We start from the raw sequence: 22,333 nt of genomic DNA on the forward strand, positions 1-22,333 counted from the left end.
CCCCCCCCCACCCGGCAACGGACGGATGGTTAGTATCTCGCCGGTTTTTCGCGATCGAATCGCTACCAGCTCTTGCGCGATTCACGGCGCGGATTGCGGTATAATTTCGCGCGGAGTCACGTTTCGGCGCGGTTCGCCCCGAGACCGTGGCGGACCATGTGGTCTCTAATGCGCGCGTTCGAGAAATTGGCAGCTTGCGCCTCCGCTCGCGCGCGCCGCCTCCTGCGCGCTCCACTGCGTCGGGGATACGCGCTGAATTACAGCGGTTTTACTATTCCGCTCGGCCGCCGCCAGGAACTCGTCGGAACCGTGTAAACAAGCGGCGCACACCGCTATATGCTCCTACCTGCCGTCGCGCAGTCTTGATGAGGCGAAGTTGGCGGCCGTTGTTGTCCCGAAACGTCCACCGACGTAATTTTCCCCAAGTCAATTTTCCGTCCTCTTATCTCGCGCCTGTCGCGTACAATCGTGGATTCAGTAAGAATAGCGGCCACCGCGCTCTCCGTTTGGAATTTCCTTCGTAGGGAATTTCTCGCGACCTAATCGGGAAGTCCGATTTCCCAGAGTAACGATAGATTCTAGCTGGGAAGTTCAGACGCAGGCGTAGCTAATCAGCATCGCAGATAGGAAGCTTCGCCTCATCTTTGAGGTAGGAATGGGATAACCTATTGTGGGAGAACTTTGGGTGTTCTAATCGGGGTATGTGCTATATATGGGAAAATCTGGGAAAATCTCTCCACGGCTGCCGAATCTCGCTGCGTTTTTAATCGGCGATCGAGCGAATATCAACGATCGAAGATCCGATGATTCTTGAAGCGACTTGTACTTTCGTCCGGATCGATCGTATTGTGAAGTAAACGTTTGCACGTCGGCCACGTATACGCCACGTGATTAATGCCCACGGGGTTAATTAATGCACTTCACCTCTCTCTTCTCCGCGCGTCAGGCAATTAACAAGCCGCGGAAATTTTCTTTCCCCCATGACACACACGGGGACTTTAATTCCCTTCACGGACAGCACGGAAGCGGCTCGCTGCCGTTACATTCTTCTCCGTACACGAGGAAGTTTCGCATAGCCTATAATATTTCCGTCAGAGATTCTTAAGTAATATATCCACAACAACGGCTCCGAACAATACGTTCTCACATAAAGTACGAGAGCTGTTCGCCGCAGTCTCCCCCTTTCCCCTGCCCTCCGTTTAATAAAACGCATCCGAGACTCAACTAGCGCGATGCTTAATCTCGAAGGTTAAAAAGTCGCGAGGGGGAACGGTCTTCCTTGAAATTCCCTTTCCGCGTGCCGTTATTTGAAAACTAATTTCACACATCGCTGTACAGAAATTTTATATAAGGAATTTGATAAGTTACATAATTTCGTAACAATATTTTTCGAGAGAATCGGTAAGAAACTGATGAAATATTGATTAGACAAACGTAGCGCGTGCTTAGTTTACGCTTAATAAGGGGTGATCCGGTTCGTGGATGGTTACGGAATACGGTGATCCAACTGGGAGTCGCCGGGTCGATAAAGGGATAAGAGAAGCTGCTTGCGATCTCGAAAGCAGCTCCGCTGTGTCTGCCGCGCGATCGCGCGCGGCGACCTGGAATTTTCCACGTGGGACCGTTTCGACTCGGTGCAGCGTGGCGCGACGATGTCGCGATGTCGGGACAGTCGCGAAGTGGGCTAAGCGCGACCCACATGCGCGGGTCGTCGTCGTCGTCGTCAGCGAAGGCGACGCATTTGAGGTCGCGGCCGATGAGCAACGAGCGCTTCCGGTCGGTGCGCGAGTGAAGAAAGGCGGCTGCGACGTCGGTTGCGGGGATTTTACGGTGGCAAACACGATTGAATTCTTCGTGATCGTAGGAGGGACACGAGTCGACTTTACCATGAATGCGTTGGATTTTTTTTTTTTTTCTTCAGAAAGTATTACACGTCAAATTCGAGTGAGATTTACACAACCCAGCTTTGAAGATCGTATAAAGGAACTTTTGTTCAGACGTACACTTGAGAATAAACGATTTAATGCAGCCCCGATGCCTTCGTAAAAATATAATTTTCAATAGAAGAAGAGGTGGTGTTATTATGACCCACATTTACATTTTATACGATATACTTTGTCAACAATCAATATTTTTAATTGAGAACTGTACGATTCCGTTCGTCAAAGTGCTGTTCTATCGAGATTGCAGACTCACAATTATGAAATATTTATTACTTAGGATTGTTATTCATAAAAAAAAAAATACGACGACGCTAATAATAAAAATATATACAATTGAATGAAGTGTTAAATAACGGGCAAAACGCTCAAACGTACGTGCATTCGTGTGATAATACATTTAAGTTTAAGAAGAATGAGGGGATATGCGTGACTAAATGCTAAAACACGATTTGAAATCAGTTTCGAAGTGTTCAAAAGTTAAAATGCTTAACAACATAAACGCCGGCTGTTACATATTGGTATATAAGTGCCACTACGTGACGGCGGGCTGCTAGATAAATGATTCCATAATCAATCGCAACAATTCGCCGCCCATAGTACAGATATTAAAAATATCTATACACCTAATACCTAAAACGGTTGTACAATACCACCCTCTCTATCATTTAAGGAGAAACTTGATTAAATTGAGAAGCCAGTTTAATTAGGAAATATCGGGAGAACTGAAAATTCTTGCGATCGACGTGATAAGCCAATTTTAGATCGCTCTGCGTAATACCGTATTTCGAATTCTCCCGCACATCCACGCGCGAAACGGAACGAAACGAGCGAACACTCTCACCGGTCGTTCCGGGATTCAGCGTCGAATTTGCATGATTCGATCAGGCACGATCGGCCAATTTGGGCGAAAGCGGCGGATGACTGTATTTCTCTCGCCGTTCAACGCGAGATCGATCGTGCTTTTTGCCGAAGCATTGTTTACTCGAGCCGCCGCTTCTCGTGCACTTTTGTACGCGGGGGCCGACCGTCAAAAAGCGAGCCGACACGCAAATTTCCACGGACCGGGTTGGGGATTGGAGGTAAGCCTAGCTCTAGAAAAAGTGAGCCGCGCTAGAGCAGAAAACCCTGACCCGGTTCGGGACGGCTCCGCGAGTGTTCTCCTTTTGACGCGAGTGAAAGAGACGATGACGACGTCGAGAGGTCACGGTGTCGTCTTCGACGCGGTTCCACGGGTTTTGACGACCGAGAAGCGCGGCGCTAGGGTCAAGGGCGACTCTTCGCTTACCTGTCCTCCCGGCCACCGGTCGGCCGCAGGTTTGTCGCCGATACGGTCGAACCGGATCGCTTATCGGGATCGATTGCCGGCGAAAGAAATCGCGAGCGGAGCGATCGAAGGTGGTCGGCATTCCGTGCATTTTAATCGCTCGATTCATAATTTTCGCGATTAGGCGCGTATCAGGTGTCGAGCCGTACGAGAGAGGTTCTTTTTATTTATCTCTCTCTCTCTCTTTATAGCTGATTCTTTATATGGTAGCGCGATTTCTGTAGCGTTAGCGCCCGCGCGCTTTTACATAGCACAATATATATATATATTTATATACATATATCGGCGATTTTATCTTGTGCAACGTATCGAGAGAGGTGTGGTGTTAATGTCTGTAGTACACGAGCGGCACTTTCAACGCGCTCGGGCAATAATATATAACGTGTTCTCGTGTAAACACGGTCTTTCTCGCGGAATACTCAGCGAATATGCGGTCAATATTGTCCCGAGGAAAATTTAACGAGATATCTCGTACGCCGTGCACGGTGGCTAATTAACGTGGAAAATTAGAGGACATATTCCATTACGTCAGCAGCTCATGTTAAGTCTCCGTGCTGAGGTTTAAAGGATTTATTTCATATTCAGCAATTCACTTGCACTCAATCTTTCTTAATCCTTAATTTCAATAAACAACGTATTCATTGGGCAACTTACTCAATTGCGGGAAGAGTATTGCATAAATATTAAACAAATAATCTGATAAAGATTAATGGATAAGTGGACAAATTAAACGGCGAACTTTCCTCTTTCATAATCATTTCATTATTTTTATATTGTCGTTGACAACTCGAGAGATTTGAATTTAAAATACTTAACAGTTTAATCTTATCATCGAAATGAGGGCGATAGGATTTGGAGGTTTAGAAGAAGTAAAAATGAAAACATTGTAATCCTCGATCGAGAACGCGTTAATTAATCGCACATTAATCGACGACGCTCGTCGAATGCCGCAGGCGAAACCTCCAATCAGCGCGACCATGGTAACGTCTTGAAAGCCGGGAATATTTCGAAGGCGTTGATTGTTGTGATTTCCCGACCATCCGTATGTACTCGTCATTGTTTGGCGGACGACGACGGTCGATGATTGGACGGGAGATGACATAGCCCTTTTTGCTCATTGTTTGGGTAGTCTCGCGCGTACTCGTCCTTAACCGTGTCATTACGTTTCGAGACGCGAGCGGCGCACGTTGTCGCTTACAATTTATACACAATTTCCATCGGACGATTGAAACATTTCGGCGGGTCTCGAGATAACCTCGCGTTAATTCACATTTTCTCGATCGAATCTTGCATCTACGCGAGTGTGTCGGTGTACGAGTGTCCTGTGCGACGAAGCGGTCGGGAACAGAGGAGGATGCAATGAGAAGGCAGGACGGAGGACAACGGGATGCGTCATATATTCCCAGGTGCGTCGAATTATTATTTATCACGCGGGATTTCAATGAAGTCCGCCTTAACGGACGATTTTCCCCGATTTTTTCGAACGTCGGGCGCGAACTCCCCGACGATAAGAATAAGTACAGAGCCGGAGATTCCGATTCTCCGATTCTAGAAAAATTCGGCATTTACACGCACACGTGATCGCACGCATCGCTGTTTCCCTTCGCGGCGAAGAAGTAACCAACGGAGAACGGCTCGAAAATCACTCGGTCGCGTTCGCGAGAGTGGCTAATATCGCGAGGAGGCGCGGATAAGCAATAAAATCGCAAGCTCATGATTCTGACCTTTACGACGGTATAAATCGCATTATGAGATAGAAGGACCGCGAGGATGTGCTGCGGCGGAGGCTCCGCCGCATTGTCATCTCGCTCTCGGTAGTTGAGCAATTCGCCGTGTTCATCCTCTCCAGGTCGGGCGAAAAGAGAATGGAGAAACGCGGTGCCGGCGCGATAAACGCGCGATCCCTCGAGCGACATAATATATCGCTCGCCTTTTCGTTCTCTCTCTCTCTCTCCTCTCCCTCCTCCGTCTCGTTTCTGCCGCATGGTCAGGATTCCCGCGTTCCTCGATCGCCGATCTCGATCAACGTCCGACGTATGCAGAACCGCCGTCCCGTACGGTAGTACCGGATGCGCGAGCGCGTTAGTAGATGTTCTCCGAAGGAGTATCAATGGCAGTCGGAAGTGCCACATCGATAATACACGGCGCGCGCGGATTAATTACAGTTTATCCGAATCGTCGGAAGGTTGATTTTAGCTCGAGCTTTTTGCAGCTCCGCTGGCTGAATAAATCCGCCACCGAAAGCATCGAACATTGATGCACCGTATTAGCGACCGTTTGTCAGATCGTTTATCACCATTTATCAGACTGTGCGGTGTATATTCGAGTTTCTTTTTTCATAAAATCTGAGTTAGTTTCGCAAAGTATACTGTTAATCATGTATCGCCAGAGTTGGAGGTGCACGTTGAAATAAGAACCCTACGTAATTGTGAGGGACACTTTTATACCCCCAACTTTGGCTATGCACGGTTAACAGTGTAAGAGAGAGAGAGACAGATGCATCGGAGCGTGGAGGAAAAATATTTAAAAATTTCTTTTTGGGACATGAGATTTACTTCACGGAAGTAAGGTTTATTTCTGTAAAGTAAGATTCGTTCCTGTGAAACAAATCTTATATTCCACGTGTAAATTTTCAAGTATTTTTTCCTCAGTGTAAAGCAGCCACCCTTCGGCAAGCGAAAAGTTTCAATTCTCGACCCGGCAAACTTCGCGTTCCCAATATATATATATATATATATATATATATATATATATTTTTTTTTTTCTCTCTTCTCTGTTNTTTTTCTCTCTTCTCTGTTCTTCCTGCATTATCGGAAATCTGATGAAAGAAGTGAAAACAATGCCAAGACTTTCCGAGATGTAAAATACGATATATCTCACGCGCATTTTTATTATATCTTTTGTATATTTTTTTGCGCTCAGGTGAGTTCACGTATTTCGATGGAAAAAGCACCGAGCGAGCGAGCGCGTACCGGATACGCACTTGTCGGTTACTCGCGGTACATTAGCAGACTGTGTTCCTCCTGCCGCGATGCAAATTGCCGCGGTGATAAATCGCTTATGATACCGCTAACGTAACTTTAAATCGCCGTGAACACGCGATCGTCGTTACTACGTATCGCGCGTTATCATTCCGCGCTATTTGCGTTCTCAAGAAGGCAATGATCGTTTCAGTAAATCGAAGACCACGACCGCGATATGAGGAGCAGCCGACGCGACGGAAAAGGGAAGAAAAGAAATAAGACCGCGATTCGATCTCGCCGTCTTCCTGTAATTAGTTAATTCGACGCTTTCCTCTCGTCGGGAGAATGTAAATTCCACGGGTAATAATCGATCGATCATGGTACTCTCGCAATTCTCTCGTTTATCGCTGTTTGGCGTTGGGAGAGAGAGAGAGAGATAAATTAATTCCGTCGGCATAATGCGAGTCTCATGAAATTAACGATGAACTAGCGGCCGCAGCTGTTAGAGCAACGTTGTTGCGTCGCGGTCTCGTAAATATCTCCCGATGCGATTCTTCGCCGAGGAAGCGACCAGGAGTCCGGCAAAACGTGCGCTCACTCTCTCGCTCTCTCGGATGGACACGTGGGCGCTTTTATGGGCCGCGTATTGTTACCACCATGACCATCGACCTCGTAAATCGTCTCGTCGATTGCGCGCGATTCCTAACTGCCGGCTACTCGATTACCATGGAAATGAGATGGCCATCGTGCGGCTGCTAAAAAGAGAACGCTTGTATTTCGCGTAGACGACGAAAGGTGTGACTGTACTAGTTCGCTTAAAGTTCCGGACGACTTGTCGGATTAATTTATTATAATCATAACGCTGCTTTTCAGTTACTTGAGTCACTCCTTTGCCATTTTTTCTTGATGAGTTATCAAGAAATTCTAATGTTCAAAATCGGTCGAAATGCAGTCACCTTTTTTCTGCCGTTAAATTTAAAATATAAACGTTCGGTATATATTTTCGCCGTTTTTCTAATAAAACTGCCTCGAAAACGTATCGTTTATCTCCTTCATTCTCTTGGTCTTTCTTTGTTGTGTACTTTCAACCCGTACTATGAAAAGAGCTCGCTTTATGTTAAATTATCCAAAGATAAAAGTGGGAAGAAGTAAAAATTAATGTTACTTTTTTTTGCTTAAATGGCTTTAGTTACTTTCAGAATCTGACAAAAAATACCTTTTTTTGTCACCTTTCCTGCTGGGAAGCAATCACTGTTTCACTTTTTTTTGTTCCGTTGACCGGATGGCAACTCTGTAATCAAAACGAAGTTTAAGTTTCTCCTCTCACTCTCCAGTGTATCTACCGCCTAGAAAAACACGAAGAATCTGGAACCTTCAAGAAATTTTTTCCCATTTGAAGATACCAGAGACTTCTTAGGCCAAAGAATTCCAGAGAATTCAATTCACCGAGTTTGCTGTAAATATGTCGGTTTATCGATGCGAAAGGAATTTGATAAATTTGTACTGTGATTTCCCGTGGCAGCTTGTCTCAACATTATTCACTGTTAAAGTGTACAGAAGCGAGGAAAGGAAAACGACAGTAATATTGTCGTCCCGCATTCTTGACGGAACACACGAATATATTTGATATTTCGTGTATAACGTTAACCGACCTTGTGTGTGACGTTAACGTTGTGCGAGCGCTCGTGAGAGGATGAGAGAAGTTCTCGGTAGAAACAAGAAAATCCGGCTCATAATGGAAGCACCGACTGGTTCTTTTGTGTATAGATTAATATTTTTTTTGTTTCTATCGTACGTGCATATTAATTCGCATAAAAGAGTGATTCGGCATATAAAATACCGGTTTAAATCGCTTTCTTCATCGACACCTTACGATCATTCTCCATCTCTAACGTCGACGAAGTAATAGATATTATAGTTACGACGCGCTTAAGACGTCGCATAATAATCCCAATTAGATGCGAACAGGATAATTTGCATGATCGCGGAGGTACACGGTGACGCATGTGCGAATCGTCAATCATCCGCTCGTGCGTAGAGCGATCGATAGAAAATTCCTCAGATTTTCCCATATATGGCGTATATATTCCGATTAAAATATCCAAAGTTGTCCCAAAATAGATTATCTCAGTAAGATACCAATTCAGAATCTCACTCGTATCTCAAACATAGAATGAAGCCTCTCTTCCGCGATGTTTGTAAATAGAATCTGCGTACATGGAGGAGATATTCTGGTAAAAATTACTACAAAAATTTGCAACGCTGGAATATACCGGAATTATTATCGAAATTACTATGTGCGTTGTAATTTTTAATGATGCGAACATGGAATATACGTCACTAAAGATTGCAATGCACGTAGTAATTTTGATAATAATATTTCAGCATTACGAATATTTGTAATCATTTTTACAGTATTTTTCCCGTGTAAACTTTCCAACTAGAAACCACAATTATTTTGGAAAATCGGACCGAACCCCAATTAGATCCCGAGAAACTTTCTATACATGAATTTAAATACATTACATATATACATAATTATATTAAAACTTATACATTATTCTAAATTGATACTTAATTTTTATTAATTTATTTCACTTTAAGTCACTTTATACCTCGAAAATGTCGACATTTTTCAGTGGGCAATCGCTCGTGAAAGTCGAGCCGCGATTGTCCCCGCTAACGACCGGAACCGCACTCGCGGAACGTCGCGGAAACGCGGTGGGATCGGCCGATCGATCGATCGATCGTTCGTTTCGCGCCTCTCGCGCCAGTGAAGTCCGAAAGGGCGCGTTATAAAGAAACGGCGGAGATTCCTCTCGGAGCGGCTCGGACGCGGGCACCGCCGACGAGAAACTGGTCCCTACAAGGACAACGAGGTAAGGGGGCCGCGTGATTCGCTACAGGTCGTTTCGTCGACTTCTTTTCAGCAGGGCCCCGTTACTTTTTACGCCTGTACTTAAACTTACGCGTTACCCGTCCGCAGCCCGGACAACCTTTTATACGGCGAGTGTCAGCGACCGACCGACCATTAACCCACAGTCGAGCTGCCCACTTCCGGTGCTTTATAGCGCTTCTCCAGTTGTTCTTCGGGATCGATCGGTCCCGATGGCACCTCACCGAGTGCGGGCGACCGTGTTCGGGCGACCGTGGTGAATCCGGATCGCGATGTAAGAATCGCGCGGGATAAATCGGCCCCCACCCGTGCTTTTCGTTCGGATTCTACACGGTGTTCCGATGCATCACGCGAAATCGCGATATCTTTGTTCCGTGGACGGTGTGCTTTATGTAACGCGCCGTCGTCGGTTCGCGGTTTCGTGCCCGCGCGAAGATCTCGCGAATCGCCGATTTCTTTTGGAGTTTCCCTCGCGAAACGTACCGCTCGAGTCGTTCTGTCGATCGCGGAAACGAAAACGCGCGATCCTCGCGAATATCGCGAGGATTCGAGCGAAAACGCATCGGTGATTCGTCTTATAATGGAAATCTGATCCGCCGCTTTTGTTTCCATCTAATTTACGTCTTACAAGTTAGCAGAAAAAAAGCGAAACTGATTCTAATATTTTTATTTGTTGCTTATTTGTTGCTAAAAAGATACCAGAGGAAAAATTTATTGCTGTTAGTTTTTTTTTTTTTTTTTTTTTTTTTTTTTTTTTTNAAGAAAGATTAAATTAGTGAGACAATATACATATATTCTACAATATACATTTAAAGAACAGCGAAGAACTTTTCTCAGCGTGCAATATTATATTATATTACAAGAATAAGTCATTAGCAAAGCCATTCCCTTAAATTTGGTTCTGGAATATTCTGTGAATTTGTTGCCGTCGAAATATCCAGTTCTGAATTTGTTGTTCGCGAAATAAATTTGAACAACAGCGGAACCGGGAAACCTCTCGGCAAAAGTTCTTCGCTATTGCTTAAACTTATTTCACAAGCAACAACAAGTCGGGACTAACATATTTTGTGAGCGACTAATTAGCAATAAATTCCTGTATTATCGTCACGTCGAATTTCATCGCTATACATATATTGTTCCGCCAACTTAATCTTAATTTATCGTCACTAAAAAAAAAAACAAAAGAGAAAAAGAAACTAACAGAGCGACAGATTTTTTCTTTGTCATCCTTTCTGCAACGAATGATCAGCAAATAGTTGGAATTGGAGCAAATTAGTTAGAATTGGTTCTGCCCGACTTTATGAGACGTCAATTTACGTCTCGGAGAATTCCTCTCTCCTGCCGGCGCGGATCCGCGACGAATCGCGCCACCATCTCTTTCTCTTCCCAAGCGGGACTCTCTCGCGAGCTCTTCTAAGGTTTCGTAAGGTCAACCTGTAGACCGCGATCTAAATGTCAATTACAACTATCGTGCAGGTTGCCGCGGAAGGCTTGCTATTAAACTTCACCGAAACCTGAAAGCGTTCTTTCTAAGCAGGTTGCTCGGTATTCGACGCGTATTATTACCGCCGCGAAAGGATTAACGACCGTTGGAAAATCTTTCACATTCTTTTTTCCCGGGGATGAGCGGGGTCTGCCGGCGCGCGAACGTCGTGATTTATTTGGCGTTCCACGCCGTTGCCCGCACCGTCACAGCCCGCTGCACGGTATGTGGTTTTCTGCGGGCGAGTAACGCCGGCGGCCGTTCTTTTCGGCGCTGGTAATCCTCCTCTCCGCGAGCGAGCGAGACCCCACGGCGTGTCCGATCGCCGCGAAAAATTCATCCCGCGCTACGATGCCCCACGACGATTCAATCGGCCGGCGGAGATCCGTCCTGGGAATCAATCGGGAGATCGTCGCGCGGTCGTGCTCTTCGCCGAGAGGACGACGAAAAACGCGGGAGAAACGGCGGAACAAGAAGGGGGGGCAGCCCGTACAAAAAGAAATTGAAATTTCTCGAAGGAAATAACGTTTCTCACGACATTTTCCTCGACATTTGTCGGCCGGAACCAAAATTTGCGACGACGGAATATATATATTTTTGTGAAATATTACCTAAGATTTTCCGATTTTTATTTATATTGCTTTACTTTCTAAGAATAACATTTCATTCTCGTCGTGTTGAAATAAACTTTTGTTTCGGCAAAGTAAAGCTTATATTTCACGGATAAATTCTCAAGTCTTTTTCTCAGCGCATAATACGCGTCTTTTGTGAATGATTATCGGCCGCGCGGTAGCTTTCTTAATGCACCGCGAAGAACGAATCCTTCCCTTTCCCTGCCGGTGTTAAGGAACGCCGCTGCGGCGGTGGTTACCGCGAGACGGCCCGATGATAATTTACTGTTTCGAATTACACCCCGGAGAGGCGAGATTATCCGCGTGTAATTATGTCGAGATTGATTGTCGCGTTGGCGTGCAAATAAATACCGCGGGCGCCCGGCTACTTCCGGATTAAGCCGTGAATGGCGGCGCGATTTGTCACGCGGCTGAATACGCCGCGTGCGTACCGGCCGGCTGTATTTTACATCCCGTTCGTTAATCGTTATTGGTAGTTACCCGCGCGTTCCTCTCCGGCTACATTTTCCCCCCGCCGGAGGTTAAACCGCTCGGCCGTCCTGCAAACGCTACGGAAATCATTACAGGTTGACGTACAAAGAGAATCGGCCCGCCGATTTGCGCGATGAGTCCGCTCAGTAAGCTGGATTTTTCTCCGATTTTCTCCGTCGAGTCGCGGGCTGAGGCGACTGTTCTACATCGAAAAAAGGATTTCGTAATAATTATTAAAATTCGCTGAATATCCATCGACCCAAATTTAATTGATTACTGCGACCAGGTCATTTGCCTCCGTATATTGTAGATTTAGTGTACGGAAATAAATTGTCCGGTCGCGACAATATCAAATATTCGGTCGGCAAATATTCACCAAATGTTAGTACTCATCATCAAATCCCTTTTTCAGTGTAGGCTCCGATTAATATGTATAGAGTTGTCGCAAAACAGGTAATCCCACTACGATAACAATTGGGAATCCCTGAACGTGGAGTGTAGCCTCCAAGTTGTTTCCTCCTCCAAGTCCCATTTTTTTTTCCACACGAGCGTCACGTGTAACGTTTCGCTTCAGTTTGAGAATCGGTCGAGCATATTTAGCGTTCGAAACACGCGTCCGGAGTAGGATTTCCCTGATCGGAGCGGCGCTCCGACAAATCGTATCCGGCGCAGCCGCTGCTCTCGAGGTTAGAAGGTCAAAAGGCGGCGCGAGAGAGCGCGTTTTACACGCGGCACGGCTTATCGTGCGTCTCCTAAGTGTCACAATTGTCTCGGGTAGCTCATTGCGCGACCGGTCACGACACACTTTCATCACGGCCGTGGCACGTGACGCGAAACAGCGCAATGAGCGACGACTCCTCGTTGTCGACCCGGTGCACGTGACACGGCAGGTACAGGAGCGCGATGGAAAATCGCGGTTCCGGTGTCCGGTTAAACGACTCGTCGTCGGGCCACGATAAATAAATAGGTTTCGCGAGTCGTCCAATGCCGCGCCGGTTGTGCAATCGCGAGGGCGATTATCGAGTCACCCCGTTATTAGAAAGTGCCTTTTCCAACGGTCCTCCTGCGCGCGACTAATTTCGCGCTGTTACTGTGAAAATTTATACATGGGTATCCCGAGTGGTAAAACAAAATGTAAGAGCGGAATCGCACGGCGGCAAACACACGGGAAGTACCGGTTCGTATTTCATGCGAGGGAAAGTAGTTAATAATACGTATTCGACAATTGTAGCAAATATGTGGAGAGACTCACGATTGATGAGATAGAGTAGAAGCAGGTGAGCGCAAGTTCCTTTCATTTCGGTAACGTCGAGGAGACGCGAATCGTTTCTCGCGTTCTCCGCTCCGTGAATTCCTCTGGGATGTAACTTTGAACCTCGAGTGACACCTCAATTAACTCGATCAGAGCCGTAAATGGTTAAGTGATGAGTAATATTATATGTATGTCTCTCGCTCAGGATGGAACTTCGTCTAACTGATCGGAGTTAAACGTGTAGAAAAATGTCGAAGTATCCCAGCTGTCCCGGTTTTTTTTAAACAAGAGATTTCAAACGTTCAACACTAGAAGTAGGCGAGCGGCTATTTTTATTGTTTCCATTTTTTAGATTAATACTCTTCTTCTACCCTATCATTTCTTTTATTAAATGATTAACGAAAAGTCGTAAAATTTCAGAATCCTACTTGTTACATAAAAAATGGGATATTAATCTAAAAAAATAGAAACATCTGTTCTTCGGTACTTCTACACAGAGAAGAGGATTTCTTTGGATTTAATACTATTTATTCAAAGTAATACCGTTTTGTCTATCAAACAACATGATTCACCCTAATGAAACAACAGATTTTCACTCAAACAAAATGGTATTTGATATTAAATTACATTGTTTATATTAAACAGATCCAAGTCAAACGAACACGTACACTGAATCTAAAGAAATCTCTTTCTCTGTGCAGTGCTAATATTCAACGTGCGAATATTCAACGGCTGTCTAATTATAAGATTTATTCGTTTGACACGAAGATCGTGCAAGGATGTTAATATCAGACTGCCTCGAGAATACGCTGCGCAGATGCTGCGGGAGGGATCGGTCGATTGCAGCGAATCGATCGTATTCCTCATTATGCCTCCGTGATTGCGTAATTAACGTGGTGTCACGACGCATCAGTCATTTTAACGGCGCGAAACAGAAGCGCGCTATGAGAAGCTCGCCGAGAGGTTCTTCCCGCTGACAGAAAACGAGTACTCGGGATACTTCGACCACGTCACCGACGCTTGCATAACGTACGCTATGCCAAAACGCGCGTGCTACTTCGTGACGTAATCGCAATGGAAAAAGCGGCACCGGCATTGCGCGAGCGAACGGCGGACTCGGCAAAAAAAGAATTCTTCAGAAGGATGTAATAAGGCGTGTGTAATAAATTACGCCGGAGAAGAGTCCGTGCGGTAATCCCGGGGATTGATTCGTCCCGTAGTGGTACGCTCGGGTGAGGTAACGACGTGCCAGATGTTTGGAAAAGAAACCTAGTAAACGCGCGATTAGTTTTTCGTTAAGTATACAGTCGATAAATTTAGTCTCCGTGTCGAAATGAACACACCGACCCGGCACACCTCTCGAGAAAAAGAATCGTGTAATTTTTTGTTTTCGAATGCATTAACACTTTAATGGCCGCACGTCTAACGCAGTCAAACGTCGCCAGGGATCGGCAATATTTTTGAAGAATTAATTTTAAAAAACTTTATTAAAATTTGTTGTTTACATTCATAAATCATCACATAGAGAGTGTGGTACTGGCCAACAATCTTCGGCGGTAGCATCACACACATGTTGTGTGAGCGGACAATAACAGTTGTTCCGGCTATCACACACATGTTGTGTGAGTGGCCATTAAAGTGTTAATCAATATCAAATACCATTTTGTTTGGGTGAAAATGTGTTGTTTTATTAGGGTGAATCATGTTGTTCGATAGACAAAACGGTATTACTTTGAATAAATAGTATTAAATCCAAAGAAATCTTCTCTGTGTAGAAGTACCGAACAGGTGTTTCTGACCGTTTGTATTTCTTAGATTAATATCCCATTTCTTGTGTACAAGATTGTACAATTAACTGTTATTTTCTTCGCGCGGAGATCTGCACGTGTGCGACAGATGTTCCTTTGAGTTTTGCAAATTGCAAAGCTGCCATCTCAATGAAAATTTTTCCACGATTTTTGGATCGTCGGAATATTTCAAGTCTCGAATTTGAAAGGTTTCCGCGAGCTTGGAAAGCCCGCTCGGAATATTATTGTTACATGGAGAAAAAGATTCCTTTGGGTTTAGTAAAATTCCTTTCACTGAAATATATCTGTATTCGCGGAGCAAACGAACGAACGTTTGATTTCAACAAACAGAATGGCTTGGTTTCTCAAACAATAAATATCTTGACGTTGAATATGATTTTTTTTTTTTCGTATTTTTAGCATTACAATATTAAGTATTTTAAACAGCGGCACTTACAATGGCTGCCACCAGCAGTAAATTATTTTTGAGAGAAGTAACACTGAAATTAGAAAAAAAAAATTAGAAACCTTTTTGTTTCAGTGGGGAACGATATTTAATGAAGTAAAATCTTTTATTGAAAACCAAATATTATTTCCTCTAAATGATACTGTTTGCTTCATCGAACAATGTGGTTTACTCTAGTGAAACAACAACATTTTCATTCGGACAAAATGACATTTGACATTAAATTATGTTGCTTATATTAAATAAACCCGTCAAATACATATACTAAATTCAAAGGGATCTTTTTCTCTGCGCAGAGAAACTGTACCGTTTTAATCGACACCACACAGTCTGCTAATTTCGGTGGGATCAGGAAATGCACCTCCGACCCCATGTCACGTGCACGCAACGAGCGCGATCTACTTATCGCGGTGCAGGTGTGAAAAATGACGTTAGATCTCGTTCCCAGGAGTTGGCGTACATGCGTAACGGTATTGTGTAACGACCAATCGTACGAGCTAGCACGATTAGTGCGATCGAAACTATTCCAATGGTGCGGACGCGGTATACACCGATAAATCGTCATGGCAAAGTAATTATATACGAGCATTTGATCGAAATGCAATCGACTCCCGGTCGGGTTAATACTAAGCGAGGTGTTACGAAAAGTAACAACGCGGATCCGACGATTGGTTTTTAACCCGTTGCGTCGAAAATTACGTAAAGCTCTTGACGTCGGCACTTTCGATACCGCCGGTTTTTCTCGCGACACTACTCACGGTTCAAGTGAATTCCCATCGGGGCTGGAGGATCGGTTCTGTTATTTGCGCACCGAGAAAAATAATTTGACACGGCAAATTTCACGCTGTCGCGGCACAGTTTTTTCGTCATGTGGACAGCAAAACGATTTGTCAAGAGTACTTAATTACCATTCGCCGGATTTTTCTGAATTCGACAAATTATTTTGCTGTAAGAACAAATTAATAAGTGTACGCGAAGGAGATATTGTAGTAAAAATTATCACAAAATTTTGTAATGCTGGGGACCCTACCGGGAATTATAACTGACGTTATCATGTGTGTTGTAATCTTTAGTGATGTGCATTGAAGTACATCACTGAGATCACAATACACATCATAATTCCAATTATAATTCCGATATAGTCCGACATTACGGAATTTTGTGGTAATTTTTACTACAATATTTCTACCGTAGAAAAATACTGTTTTGTGACTGACGGAAACTTAACGTCCTAAGGACAAATCCGCTCAGCAGGAATATTTTCCATCCCGGCAGCAAAACTGTTTCCGCTCTAATTACGAATAATTGGCGCAATCTGGTTATGTCAGTTGAATTTTATTCTTTTCCCAACATAGCAGGGACGATTTTGCTACAACGGCAAAATTATTCTTCCCTTTGTGGGTTTCTTCTCGCGAGATGCGATACAATAAGAGGAACTACGTCGGATGTCGTGGAATCACGGAAACCGAAGTCACTTCGAGAAATCGCAAACCCGTACCGTGTATAAATCAAGGTCTTCGTGACACATTCGTGGCGTTTCATTTAAATGGTTCCAGTTCTAGCCGATGCGACAGGAACACCGCTGTCTCGCCGGAGTTAATGAGGCGGAATCACAAAAAGACGTTAACCCCCCCCCCCCTCCAGCTCTTTGTTCGCGTTGAACTCGTTTAGCGGTCGCTCAACCTGCAATTTGGCGAATTAACGGACTGCCCCTTGAAAATTTATGAAAACCGCCCTGATTCCCGGAAAGCGCTTTCACCGAGAGGCGATCGGCTAAACCGCGACTGTCGTTTCACTCTCGCTTTCTAGGTGTCTAAGGTGACTTGCAGTAAAAACTGAACCGGCGAACGAACAAAAAGAGTAAGAGTCAATGAAAAGTGGTAAGAGCCGACGAAAGTGGGTTATGGAATTGATTACGAAGCTTTGCGCGCGCGGTCTTTTGCAGGATTCGGGAGGGAGAAGAAGAAAGATGCGTCGAGTGCGAGCGTGTAACGGCGGGTCGAAGTAAACCGAAGCGGAATAAGCGCTTCACCGTGCCGCGAGGCAGCCGATAAACTTGCTCCACTTTCGAAAGGGCCGGTCGACGCGGCCTTTAAACCGATTCTTTCTTCCTTTCTTTCTTCTCTGCCGAACAGTCGTTCGCGTGAAACTCGTTTCAGTCAACTCGACACCTTTCGGCGCTATCGAGAGTAGAATAGTCTCCGGGCTCGGTTGTTTCTCGATTTACATGCTTTACTCCTCCCACTAATTACGCCGATAAAGCGGCGGTGTTCCCCCCGCGATATAATTCAGACATTACTTTCCGATAATTAGCGGGCTGGGTGTATTGAATTATATCGGTGATTCAACGATGAGGTATTCAGCCGGCCGCGAGAATCCAGATTAACTTTCTTCAATAACGGTCGAGCGTTTAGCTCAGCTGCGGAGAGATCGTTAAGAGGTTTTTCAATCACGCTCTCAGCGTTATTGTTGCATCAACAATATCGCAACGTTAACTTTATCCGTCGCCGTCTTTTCTTCTTTGTTCCCTCGACTTGTTGACGAAATGATTATATAAATCTAAACGTTATATACGGGGTGTCATTTATAGGGACAAACTTTATCGGAGGGTATATGATGAGCTGTTGCACCTAAGACTTAAGAATATTAATTACTATTCGCTGGATATACAGGCAGCGAAATAATTCAGTTATGCAAACGGAATTTTATCGCCGTCGCAACAACGGCAGAACTGCCTTACCCGCGTAACAAATCTTTCCGTCGTCCCTACAGTAATTAACAATTTACCGTACCGGCAAAATTACTTTTTTCCCCCGTGCAAATCCCGTACACGGCCATTTTCAATTAATAGCTCGTTTTGTTTGCAAAATGATAGAATACTTCTTTTTTTCTTTACTTCGATCCGTTCGCGCAGTTTGTTCCTATTCGGTCCGGGACACCCTGTATACGTTCGCTTGCGATTTCACAATTTCAAACACGATCTTTTTCCCGACCGATCTCTCTCGCGATGGAAAAGAAAAACATCGCGGATTCGCGCTTCTCGGATATAAATCCGTGTCGATCGGAGATATGCCGTTCCTCCTCTGGGGTCGCGCGCTGTTTGGAAACGCGAACGGACGGCTGCGGTAAACCAATGACGCAAACCCAAGCCGCCTCTCTTGCCGGTGCCGCGCGATGTAATTGGATCGCCATGAGAAAGTTCAAAGTTCTGCCGGGCTTCGGGAATCCCCTTTATTTCGTTGGATTTCAGCGACCCTACAGTCAGCCCTCGATATAACGGGAAAAGATGGATTCCCTTTCCCCCTCCTCTCTCCCTCCCTCTCTCGGAGAGCGAGGTTTCAAGAATAAACCGATCGTGCGCGGAATTATCGCTGATAGGTCGGCACGACAGACGTTAAGAGGGACAGCGCAAGTGGATAACCGCTACCGGGTGGTCCGAGATAAATTGAATTTCGCGACGGACGGTTGCAAGGCCGATGGGGTCGGCCACGATTACTGCATTGTTACGCGTGTTATTCTGACAGCCGTGCACTCGACTGCGGCTAGATACCCCCGGATACTCGGGCAGGATCCAAGGATGGATCCTCCGATGTGAAGAGAGAAAGGAAAGGAGAGAGAGCATTTTTCCCCTTTTCTCGTCAAACGGTGATTTGCATGCTTCTTCTTCTCCGGAGGTGAAGTTGCGATTATTGGGAAACGTTGAATTTGAAATGTATCTCAAGTCGCAGTTTTTAAACCGGAAGTATCCCACGAGGAAGTATCCTTTCCGCTTATATTTGACGTTAATTCGAGACACCGACGATAATTGAAGTAGATTTACGCGCCGTCTTTCAATGGTATCTGTCAAAAATATCTGATTGACTGTACGAACTGTACCGCTTCCCGCTCGGATAACTAAAATTGCAAGAAGACTGGGACCAACTTAAATTAAACGAGGATTAAACGAGCTTGGCCTAAAACCGCTCGCTTAATATGGTGAATCGTTAAACTAAAGATCCGTCCGATTAGCTAAAGTTGCCGTTTAAATTAAAACTCGGATTTCGCTCGGTGGTTTTAATTAAATTACCAGTCTGACGACCTAAATACGGATGAAGATTCTTTGATGTAACAGAAGAAAGTATGTCATATACGTGTTATCGAGAATTTAGTTAAGCTCAGACTAATTTTTAATAATAGCGCGGTGAATTTGAATTCGGTCAGCCTCGGGATAATCTTCGTGTTCCGTGTTATAAAGATTTAAGATTGGATGAGCGCCTCTGACGATGAGAGAAACAAGAATCGAGCGAGGATCACGTGAGCGAGCAGGTAGTCGGTCAATAACCTCCCGAAGCATCCTTTGATCTCCTCATGATCCATTTTTCGTGTCTGGGAGTCTTCTGAATTTAATTTATTTCTCTCCCGGCGAATATAAGTTTTTTTACGAATACCATTTTCGGGAATGCCACTCCAAGTTTTCTAAGAAGAGCACAAAGATGTGTGGTCTTATTTTTTCAATTTTAATTTAATTTAATTTTTATTTTCTTTTTTTTTTTACAAGAATCATACGAGAAGGGATTTCTTTCTTCGCGCAAGTGCGTTGTTGATATTTCCCAGCGGCGCGTTTCTATTATTTTTATCTTCCAACAATAAACTACGCGCAAACACGTGTATTCGGCCGCATTTAGCCCGGAGATCTTTGACAGAAGAACTGATGTTCTACGTCACTCGCGGCCGAACGAGTCGCGAACTTAATCGTCTTGCTTGTATCTTTAAAAAGTTTATTTACAGCGAGGATCTGGTTTTCGTACTATCCGAAGCGCGCGGGATCTTGCCGTTTATTCGCTGTCGAATCGTAATCGCCACACTGCCTCTTGTCATAACGATATGTACATTTATATGTTTCCAAAAAAGAAGAAGATAAATTTATTATTTCTTCCCATTCAATATCAACTTTTGTCGGCGCGGTCGATTGAACCTAGGAGCGCGATTTTTCGTGGCACGGATAAAATGTACTTTGTGTTAATAGATATAAATGAAATAAAATATTTATATATGCGGGATATTTCCAGTTTACATAAATGCAAATTGAGATATATTTGGATTAAATACTTTACTATAATCATACTTTTATATTCAGAGTACTAACAATAAGATATAGCTCGATGTTAAAAAGTAGTTTTTCTTTCTCTTGTATTTCATTCATTCATTTTTATACATAGACGTGTCAAGTAGCTACTTCAAGAAAACGGATCCCGATTAGTATCTCTCATTCTGAGCAAGATCTCACAGTTGGCTGCGATCAGTGATTTGGAATAGATTTTGACCGAATATTTCATGCAAATCATATATTTATATTCAGAGAAGAGAAAAGCACCGGCAATACGAAACAGCTCGTATTTATTAACCCTTTGCACTCCGCTGTCGCCGTAGCGGCGACATGGTTGTTTTGCTGCCTCGGCACTTTAAGAAATTTTAAGTCCTAAAATTTATGTTTTTCTTTTATAATATAAGTTAGAATATGTTTTGTTATAAAATAGCTAAGAAATAAAAATTTTGTTTTATTGAAACGACTCTATTTTTCTTCTACATCATAGGTATGTACTTGGAACTAATAGCCTCTATGCATTACTAGGCTGGAGTGCAAAGGGTTAAAAAAATAGGTGAATTTATTATTTTTCCTCACGCAATATCCACTTCTATTGGCGTGCTTGATTGAATCGACGAGCACGATTTTTCGGATCGCGGATACGATAAAATATATTTTGCTTTAATAAATGAAAGAATTATTTACATACGCGGAATATTTCAGTTTATTTATTTAAATATAAATTGAGATATACATTTTGTGATTGAATATTCTACCATAATTATATTTTTATATTCAGAATACCGACAATAAGACACTCATTGTCAAAAAGTAGATAGATAGAGAGAAAGAGAGAGAGAGAGAGATTTTCTTATATTTTATACTTTTATATACACTGAGAAACCCATTTGATGGAATCAAACTAAATTCTCTTTTGGACATGGGCAAGCAAATATTTTGATGATAAGAACCAATGTTTGGTTGCTCTAAAACGAGAGTGAAAGAAATTTAGTTCTATGCGAGAATTTAGTTTGATCCAACTAAATGGCTTTCTCAGTGTGTTAGATGTGTCAAGTAGCTACTTGAAGAAAACGGACACCGATTGATATTTCTTGTTTCCGAACAAGGCCGGGGCGTCGCGATATTACCCGCGGTGGCAATCTGAAACGCGGCTGGCAGAGCGGGCTCAGCGCGAGCGGGAAGAAACCGGAAGCGATTGGTAACGCGAGACGTACGCTCGAGGTTATCCGCGATATCGACGGCTATCTCGATCGAGCGTGTATCGCGGACGCGTGCGTAGATAACGAACGCGATCTTATCCGCGGCCTCGCGTGCGGATCAATGTCGCCGCCGGTCGCGTTTGGTCCAGGAACATCGGGACGGGGGGAGGCCTTATTTGGTCGCCTGGTAGCGGCGTGGTAACTCGTTGAGTCATCATCGCTCATAAACGTCGCTGCATTCGGCGCGTCTCTTTATAACGTCCCGAAGGGGTCGCGGCCGATCGATAAAGCTGCGTACGGGCACGCACGCACGCATAGAGTGTAACGTCGCACAGACCGCCCACTATCCTACGCTAAGCTCCCGGTGAACCTCCTCAAGGTCGTCCGGATGTTGAGAAGTCCCGTCTGCTGTCGAGGATGTGTACTCGTCGCCTCTGAATGGACGGATTTAATCCCCCGAGGAGCCGCGCTCGGCGCGGCCTCCACGTTCAATTCGAGTTTATTAATCCCTCTTTTTATTCCCGTGTTTAAAAACGTGAGAATCATCTCCTCCGATTCTTTCTTTTTTTCAATTTTTTTTTTTAACGAGACGCGTCCCGTATCTTCTCTCAGGTGAAAAGGCAGTTGATGAACTATGATTGATCTATCCCGCGGTCGAAAACGACTTCGGAGGATCAGGTTCCTTCCTCTTTCATCTCGCCTCCGCATCTTGCTGTGACCCGGATCTTAATTCACGATAACGCACGAATTCGTCCGGCATGAGAGAAAGAGAGAGAATTTCCCGTCGCACCGTGAAATTATCGTCGTTGCCGACGGACGGAGATATAGAGG

The 22,333-nt window shown here is 44.4% G+C and overlaps 1 protein-coding gene across 5 annotated transcripts in view; it reads left to right on the forward strand.

The window, feature by feature from the left end:
- LOC106741483 (protein phosphatase Slingshot homolog 2) overlaps nucleotides 1–22,333 on the forward strand; it is a 134,190-nt gene that overhangs the window by 65,470 nt on the left and 46,387 nt on the right. Inside the window, exon 1 of one of the 5 annotated variants that reach the window (XM_014613579.1) lies at nucleotides 4,595–4,673. The exons of the other annotated variants lie outside the window; for them this stretch is intronic. The gene's annotated coding sequence lies outside the window, so the exon portion shown is untranslated. Of the gene's footprint in view, nucleotides 1–4,594; nucleotides 4,674–22,333 lie in introns of those variants that run through there. 5 annotated transcript variants of the gene reach the window in all.

Source organism: Dinoponera quadriceps, unplaced genomic scaffold (assembly GCF_001313825.1).
Source record: "Dinoponera quadriceps isolate SergipeBrazil2010 unplaced genomic scaffold, ASM131382v1 scaffold405, whole genome shotgun sequence".
NCBI classification, from domain to species: domain Eukaryota; kingdom Metazoa; phylum Arthropoda; class Insecta; order Hymenoptera; family Formicidae; genus Dinoponera; species Dinoponera quadriceps.